Here is a 7,122-nt window from a genome sequence, read left to right on the forward strand (position 1 = left end):
AGTGCAGTTTTGTGAGTGACTCACATCTATCACTCAGCTCTTATTAATTCCTTCTTATTCCTGTGATTTGGCTTTGACTGAGCTGTTATGCCATTAATATGAGCAGTGAGTTTCACTGCACATACTCAGTGATCACTATCAGCAAATAGTCAGCCTACAAAGTTATATCAGAACCGTCACAACATGGGCATTCATCAAAAAAAAAAAATCTTCTCAAAGCTTGTTTTTATCGACTGTTGGGTGAAGTTTGCATTTAGTATTTGCATGTTTCCTTCACCAAGATCTATATTACTATGAGGATGTGTAGCAAAGTGGACAAAGTCACAGCTCTCAACACTATAAATGTGTCAAAGGTGTCAAAAATAACCCATCTCACAATATGGAAGAGATACTAAAGCAGAAGTAAGCGATCCGGTCGTTTTGGCTAATGCTGCGTTCCAGGTAGGCTTTTGAAACCGTAAATTACAGCTTCAAGTCACAACTTACGACTTTGTAGCGTTCCAGGCAACCCACTCGTGTTTTTCCGACCTGTTTTACCGGTGAAAGTGCACTATACCGGCCACTCGTAACTTCCGACCCGTGAACTCGTACCAGATCGAACTGGTACAACTTCACAGGTCGGAAAAACACGAGTTACGGGCTGCCTTGAACGCACCATAACAGTCCTCGTCCCTACGTCACCACATTCACGGCGTCCCTTGGCTGCACACACAGCTCTGCATGCCGTTCTCTCTCCTCATTGGATAAAAACTGTAGGATACGATAAATGTTTTCTCCTCGGCTCAGAGCAGAGCAGAGTGACTGACAGACCCGTGTTTCGGTCCAAACACTCTATGTAAGTGATTGCTGTCGGAAGATATAACTATTTAAGACTTATATTAACACAAATATATCACTTACTTCTGCTTTAATTAAAATAAAAAAACACTAAGAAAATTAATGAAAGTCCACTTCTTCATTAAATTGTGTCCCATGATTGTCATTTGTGAATTGAAAATGGTCTGAAATGGTGACAGCTGACTTTAAAAGACTGAACAGACATCATCTTTTGCATAATGTGCACACATGTTAAGAAAACATTAACAGCTGGTTAACTGAGAGGCATTTATAATAATCATAAACCGTATATTATATATTAATTATTAACACAACATTTAGAATATTTATGCCAAAGCACGTTGTTATGCATAAATACAAACGTCCACAACATAAAACACGCTGCGTGCTAGAGAAACTGGCAGGCAGGGAGGCTCTGCTTTGTGTAACTGATGTCAAGCAAACATGAACAGCCCTTGGTGAAGTGTCTGAAATAACAGTGAAGGCTGGCACAGTGTCATCTCAGCCCCAAGGCACAGAATTTGTGGGAGCGGTTGATTGGTCTCTGCAATTTGCGCGCGCGCACGCACGCACGCACGCACGCACGCACGCACGCACACACCTAAACATCAGTTACACACAAGTTAGCAAGATTGAGGTTGAAACAAACATTACAAAATATACAAATGTAAATATGTATGAAAAGAAAACAAATGTGTATTCAAACCCTGAGATGCAAGTTTGAACCAATAAATAAATAACCCTATCTTCAAAACACATTTTGTACACACCAGATCTTACAGGCACAGAGTTCACTTAATACATAACATGGTTTGAATCGATTCAGTAGCAGGACTGATGATAAAACACCAGACCAATTCAGTCAGTCACGCCACTGTGTTAGCAAGTTAGCGTTTGTGACGTCATAAAAAATCAGCTTCAAATCAAATAGTTGGCTATGAAACTCCAGTAATCTGTGAAGGGTTATCAAGGACTTTCTGGACCAGAGAGTTACAAAGCAAAACAAACATGAATGTAAAACAAAACTCATAAATTACACAATTAAACTGTAAAAATAAGTGGAGAATAAAATAATTGAACCACAAAACGAAAGAAAGAACACAAAGTGAAACAAATATGGTCATACTACACAAAACATAATCTTGTTTCACCTTTAGATTGCATGATTTGCATTTTATCCATTCACATTTGGATTGTATAATTTATGGGTTTGGTTTTGCATTCACTGTTCTTCTGACCATCAAGCATGTCAAGCTTATTCATCTTACTGATGAAGAAAAAGTAGAGCAAAACGTAGGGGCTGCATGTCACTAACTGACCTGTGCTCTGAAGACTTCTCCACTCTATAGATGGAGGTGAGAGCTTCAGAGCGCTCTCAACTTTAACAACTAAGTAATTGTGTTGCATCATCATTGAAAAAGTATGCCACATACACTGGTCACTCATAACATTAAAACACGTGACTGTAGATCTAAAGCCTGTTTTAAGAGTTCACTCTGAAATATTAGTCATTCAATTTGAATTTATTGTTTCGTGGTTTGATTCAGTCAAAGAAATACAGAGAAATATGATACACACATTACACCACACCATTAAAGACCTGTTTTAATGTTATAGCTGATTGGTGGATGTATGAATTTATGTAGTACAACTGACTTTACAGTAAACTGAGTGACAAGAAAAACCTGTTTACTTGTTTACTAGACTGTTAAAGGACATAAGTTTGGAGATGGAGGTAGACAGAAAGGTAAAAGAGGTAGGAGATATAACTTCAAACAAAAGGAGAAAAGACTGGACATTGTGAAATCCAAATATAGTGCCATTACTATAGCTTATCAAAGACTTCAGGTAGGTGAAGAACAGACCAACTTCATCATGAAATCTAAACTGTCTTTTGATTGTGATTTATAAAAAATAAAGCTTACCTGGTGTAATGCCATCATCACACAGAGCAGTTTCTATCTCGCTGGGCTCATGTAAGGATTTCATCACCGGCAGCCCAGTTTTGAAAAGGTTGTTGGAAGCATCCATCCATCAATTCTGAAAGCTAGAATAAAAAAAAACAGCAGTATCTGAAGAAATGCACTCAACATCAATACATATGCAAAAATGTTTAAACAGTTTGGTCACTTTGATATTGTGGAGAAACGCGAAGATGGGGTCTGAGAAGTTTCTGATGGCTCACTGTTTGGTTATTATGCTCATGTCAGCAGCAGAAGTAAAGTTAAGCCACTTCTCCATGCTTCCCCTGCAGACTGCATGACACTGAGGCAGTGGCTGGATCCATGTTAACCATCTAATTAGGAGCAGAAACATAAAAAAAAAAAAAAAAAAAAAAATCAATGTTTCATTCTTGGTCATTCTACCAATTTCACATGATAATCAGGAAAAATATTTTAACTTGGCATAAATATTTTACATTCTCAACATGCACTGCTAAACTTTTTCTACACATTAAGAGACATTCATGTTAGATAACAGATCATTTACAAATAGTATAACTGCCAATCCAAATAATTCACAAGCTGTGTGTTTGATTGATATGTTGATAATATAATTTTTTACAAGTTTTTTAATGAACAAGCACCTGCTGATAATTTGTCACATTTCACAGTCACTTTTGTCATGTTGGATGGTGTCTCTACAGCACTGGACTGGATGTACTTGTGATTTGGACTGTGCATCATTTTATCTTGGCCAATGCAATTACAAACTCCAAGGCATAAAAAGCTGTTAAAACCTGCAGACTGACAGCTGATCCAGCTGTCATCCAGCTGTGCTGTCATCACATTGCTTCAGATGATGGGTCAGAGAGAAGACATTAAGATAATGAGAAGCATGAGAGAGTCCATGAATATCTAAATGATAATGTGTTTTAGAAAAGTATTTATATTTAAATCTGTTAAAAGCTGAAACCTTGTTGGATTAAACAACCCCCCCAATCTCGTAGTATTTTAATTCACTCATGAGTTTTTATGGTTGAACATTGAACCCAAATTGTACGTTGTTGCTGTTGTTAGACATTGTACATGGCCTTGTAGCTATTGAAAACACAATCCTCAAGTTTAACATTGTTTAATCTGGCTAAATTATCCAGATGGTCCATTAGCCATTTTTGGAAATAATTAGTCATATGAAATGGCCATTGATTTAACAAATCATCAGTCTTTTCTTGCCTTAACCAAAGAGATTGGGTGGTGAAAAGAATCTTTTCTGGGGAGGGACCCTCACAACCCCCACTAATCCTGTATCTTTCCAATTCACCTCATTTTAAACATAGCCATTAGCCAGGGGCACATGTGTTGAAGGAAAACATTATGCAACAATGTATCATGCAACGATCATTTATCACTACTATGCACATAATTTAAATCAAGGAGCAACATTAACAATTTCTTTCTCTGTAAGCCACCACGACAGGCCTAAGCATTTAATTTAGGGATGTTCCACCCACATAGTCCTCAGTCTAAGGCTACCCCTCCTCAAATTCCTGATTTAGCCCAAGTTCTGACTATTATATTGTGGAGACCAATTGGCAGATATTACTGAGACCATCAAGTAAATAATAATACCAGCTTTGTGAAGGCCAATGTTTTTAGCTTGACTAGCTATACAACAGTCATAGGTTAGGAAAAGTTTGAGATGTCTAGTGGTAAGGCAGAAATGAGCAACTAACAGCACCTACACTTACATAGTACTCTATATTTAAACTTTGAATTCAGTGATCATCTTGGTTAAATAGATACAGTGCTGGTTGCTTATAGGTTTAATCTGAGCATTGTGTTCTTCCATACTTACAAGGCCTCCAGGTTTTAAAAAAAAAAGAGGGCGGCAACCAACCATTTCCTTGTTTTATGCTCTTGCTGATGTCATCAGTGATGTCATGGGTTATACCATGTCTGGGGGTTGGTCATTTGTTTAATGTAGCCTACTATTTAAGCAGATATTTGTCTATTTTGGAGTGGAAATACTGTTTATTTAAAAAATATATATATATATATACTTTAGGCATTGATTGCACTATTGATTTTTACTTGTAAGTGTAACTTTTTCTTAAATCTTTAAATTAAATAACATGAAATAATAATAATGAAGTTGAGCTCTCACAGGGGTAGTTGTAAATTAGAAATTGTAACACAATCAATTCTTAATACTAGCATTACTGTGTCATGTTCTTGACATTAGATCTTTGTGGGCCAAACAGAGCAGTTGAATGCAGAAAAAGCCTTGAGACTTGGTATAAGTAAACAAGTTCATATTTTTATATATGACCTCTTCACAACTGGTCATGATGCTGATCCCACTTTCTGCCACATATTTGTTTTTGTGACCTGTGAAATTTGCTTTGATGTTTTTCTCTAGTCTTCTCTCTTCTGATACCTGGTGACCTACTTTAGACCTTCACTGGGCCGACCAGCTGGTCTGGAAGAGACCTCACTGCTGCAGCCCTCATAGTGCCAACCTCCCACACATTTAACTTGTGTTTCCAAAATGGTAGAAGCATGGAAACTCCCTAGGTAAGTGTTCCCATTTATTTGGCTTATGCCCAACCCTTGTAGGCCTTTCTTTGGTTGAATGTGTGTAGCCTATGTATAAGTCAACCAAAATGTGATTTCATGCCTGAGTTGAGTAATGTTTGGAGGCCCAAATAACAATGAGAGTGTTAGAGGTGAGATGTTCTAGTCTGTTAAGTATACCTGAGAACTGAAGTATATTGCAGCCCTTTGAGTGGTAATAGCCCCCAGGTTGAGCACCACTCCTTTATAAATAAAGAAATAATATGAGACAGAGTTGTTTTCGAGGCAAATGTATAGCCGGAACTACATTCTAGCCATGGCCGCTGGGTGTGGGCGGAGTGATTTCAGAAGTGCAAGTAGTTCAGAGTATTTGCTTCATGTAGTCATTTTACATAATTATACATGATTATTTCATAGTGTGGTGAATGTGCAGGTTACAACCTGTCCATGAGAGCATTTTGGAGTGGTCTTTGTTGTGTATTTGATGAGTTTGATGATTGTGTATTTGATGAGTTTGATGAGGGACAGGGGACCGTTCACCCTCCATTGTGTTCGCTGAGCAGCTCGTGCCTCTGCCCCGTGGATCTCAAAACAACATGCACCAATAATTAAAGGTAATGAACCAACCCCTATGACTATAGGGATTATGGCAATAGGCAGATTTGATTGGCTATCTTAGATATGGTAGGCCTATATTTGCCTGTAATGTATTCTTTTTTAGAGTGATCGGCCCCAGGTTGAGCACCACTCCTTTACAGGAAAGTGAAGGAGTCTGGCTTGCATCCCTTCCTGCTTTCATATTACAAATGCAAATACTGTCCCACACTTGTTTGAGATCAATACTATTTGTACTCTCTCTGATCCATCTAACTGCCCACTCCATTTGAATATATCCTCTCGTGATGTGTCACAAGATGATAGTGATGATGGAAACCTGTTTGGGTGCCAGCTGAGCCCAGGGTGGCAGAGAATGAGATTACTATTATGCTGTTGGTGCCCTGTGGCTGCCGAGCAGTGATAGAGGGCCCTTTCTGGCCAGACAACGCTATTAGATTTGTTGACTGCTCAGCATTCTGGCATGTTGAGATAATGGTGGGGAAATACTTTTACTTCAGCAGCCAGGCATTAATGCGATCATATATATTCTGGCATATTTCCACAGTGACTTATTACTTGAGAACAAGGCAGTCTATTTGATCCTTGTTGGCATTGTACAGTAACCAACTGAGAGACATATTCAGAGGGTTCATCTTCAAAAGGATTAGCTCCTAATGTGGAAATACTGCACAGCTCCTTGCCGCTGGGAACAACTGAATCATTTACAGGGAGGCAGCACTTGGCAGGGATGAGCCTGACATTGCAATCTGAAGTCATCTGATAGTACGACAGCTCACTTTTGTCTGTTCTCATATTACAGATCTACTTTTATTCTTTTTTTCTTTCAGATTCTTTCCTTTTATTCATATTCAGTGTGAGAGAGCTAATTTGGTCTTTTTACTGTACCTCTTTAAGACAGAATAGGACACAACCTGCCATCCTTTTTAGTGGATTAAAACAATTATCCATGAAAATATAGTAAAGACTGGTTGAAAGCCATTTAAAATCAGGTGTACAGTAAATAAATATCTGCAAAAGACTTTCCAAAGCCACAATGACAATGTTAACTATGTTGCTTACAATGTTAACCATCTTAGTTTTGCATGTCAGCTGAGACTGATGGGGAAGTCATTATTCATATAGCTTGTAAGATATGTCCGTCAGTTAATCA

Source organism: Trachurus trachurus (assembly GCF_905171665.1).
Source record: "Trachurus trachurus genome assembly, chromosome: 15".
NCBI lineage: Eukaryota > Metazoa > Chordata > Actinopteri > Carangiformes > Carangidae > Trachurus > Trachurus trachurus.